The sequence below is a fragment of the Opisthorchis viverrini genome (assembly GCF_000715545.1).
Source record: "Opisthorchis viverrini unplaced genomic scaffold opera_v5_7, whole genome shotgun sequence".
Classification (NCBI taxonomy): Eukaryota; Metazoa; Platyhelminthes; class Trematoda; order Opisthorchiida; family Opisthorchiidae; genus Opisthorchis; species Opisthorchis viverrini.
In genome coordinates, this window is record NW_008751663.1 from 918754 (window position 1) to 921151 (window position 2398).

Genomic DNA, 2398 nt, shown 5'->3' on the forward strand with positions numbered 1-2398 from the left:
TAGATAGATAGATAGATAGATAGATAGGTAGTTAGATAGATAGATAGATAGATAGATAGAATTTCTACAAGCATGTAAGCTTGTCCAACCACTCTTACGTAATGCCCACTGATTGGCAGCAGAAAAAATAAGATATGAACGTGTAAACGTGCTGTTTGAAATGCATTACTCAACTGTTGGTCGTGAACCAGATGTGTTCACTAGACCATTGGCCCTTGAGGAACGAAACTACTCAGATCATGTGACACATCAGGACGGACCAACAATCGTGGAATAATCTGCTTACTTAGGTGTACAACACGAAATAGCACATGTTAGCACGAGTATTATTTCATTATATTGTATTCCGAACTGAAAAAAGAGTTGGTTGGAATAATGATTTTCCATTTCGATATTCACCCTTAGGGTAGAAGAGTCCTGATTGGTCATTTCGCACGTAAAAATGGGGGGCGTCCTACATGGGACGTTGTGAATTGGTCGGAAATTTTTAGGGTTAAGGTCATTTGGGAGCCACTATTTTATGCACTCAAGATCGAATCCCATTCGCATTATATTCACTCCCATAACTAAATGAGACTCATCTCATAAATCTTTGTATATATCTTTTTAAATAAGTGACACACCTTTTGATGAGATCTCATCTCACCTCGTAGTAATAATTATCACAGTAGTGAGAGTGACTGACCATCGGGGTCAAACAGTAGTTGTACTGACAAATAATAGATTGAACTCACAACAGAGTGGGTGTTTACTAGATTGGGAGACGAGAGTTCACGCAGCCTGTCACAACTAGGAGTTGAATAGTTCAGCATTTCCAGTCATACACCGGAAAAAAAGATTTCGCGACTAGCACACCAGACTGTGTATTTTCACCTCGCTTTCTACGAGTGTAACTTGAACGCGTCCCCCTCCTGGTTAGATTCCGTCGAAAAGTAAAGTGCATTAGTAGTAGTTCGCCCGTGCTGCTGTTGTTGTTGTCGTTGATGTTCACTTACCTACCGGCCAAAAACGCAGCCAAACATAAACGTATCGATGATGTTCACTTACCGATCGGCCAAAAACGCAGCCAAACATAAACGTCTAGCGGAGCAATTAGCACTGAGTAAAAGTTCAGTAACGCTGTTCCACTTTGCATTTACTTATAGAGTGGGCAAGTGACGACAGACGAACGGACGGACGGACGGACGGACGGGTGGACGGATGGATGGATAGATAGATAGACGGGCGCTAATGAGCTCATTGAGTTCCTTCGTTCAAGAGATGTGATCAAATTAATCTTACAATCTACATACACAGTACAGTGTGGTGTAGATATGGGTGTGTTCATTAACCATAGCTCTTAATTGTCCCCTCATTAGAGGTCTAACTACCGTGTCTAATGGACCTTTATGGCTCAATGAGGTAACCACTTAGACCATGATAAGCAAGGGGTTGCATAGATTAACCGTCCCTACTCTATATCATGGGGTACGTGGATGTGTACGTGTGCATGATTACGCCGATGTGTTGTGTCTATGCTACTCCAGCGGTTTCTCGTGCACAGATTACCTGCATACAACGAACGAGCTAAGTATCCTAGCGCGTGCTTCTTGTTCGACAAGGGCTGGGTGGGGAAATCTTGATAAGCTGACAGAAATGACGAACTCCCACATAAGCACGCTTTACTAAAGGTCCATAATGTACGTGTCACTTTTTCCAGTCGCTCGTAAGTAGACCAACAATTCATCTATATGTTCCTTCAGACGATAAAGTAGTTATCCAGTCAGTCTAGAGAGAGAGAGGGGGGAGTCTAGATGGAAGACGCAAACATATGCGTAATTTGTTGGGTGACTGCAACCCCAGACTGATCGGTGCTACCAGTATTCGGCTTTGATACTTTCGACCCTTTGAAAGGAATTGAAAAATTCTTACTGTTCCGTATCTTGGACTACGGGCAATTTTGTAACAACAGCCCAGACCGCATTGTGTCCGGGTTTCACCAGTGCTTACATGTTTTTCTGCTCTTCGTGTGTCACTATTATTCACAAAACTCCTCGGTTGGTTGTGACATATACCCCCAGATGATCAAGCCATATTGACCGTCAGGCCATGGAAAGCACGTTGAGATCATTTGCTTTGCTCTTCAGGCGTATCGGTCTGAACACAGCCTACAGCATCGCACACGAACTTGGAAATCGAACGAACAATTTTCTGGGTTCCATGCAGCTCAACAGATAACCATTGTCGAAGCAACGGAAATACACAGTCCGATTTCCCACTGAGCAGTACAGTCTAGCAAGTAGTCCGGCGCCCAATCAAAACATGGTACTCAACGAAAAGCAAGTGAACATCGCACAAACGGCAGCTGCTGTGCGTTTATGAATTCAGCTCATAGCTATGGTTAGGGTGTGCTTGACTG

General features: G+C 43.4%; 1 protein-coding gene across 1 annotated transcript in view; it reads left to right on the forward strand.

Moving 5' to 3' along the window:
• The window catches only part of T265_00699 (hypothetical protein), a gene marked incomplete at both ends in the record, with an annotated part of 36672 nt that overhangs the window by 12674 nt on the left and 21600 nt on the right, over positions 1-2398 (forward strand). The gene's annotated exons all lie outside the window — the stretch shown is intronic.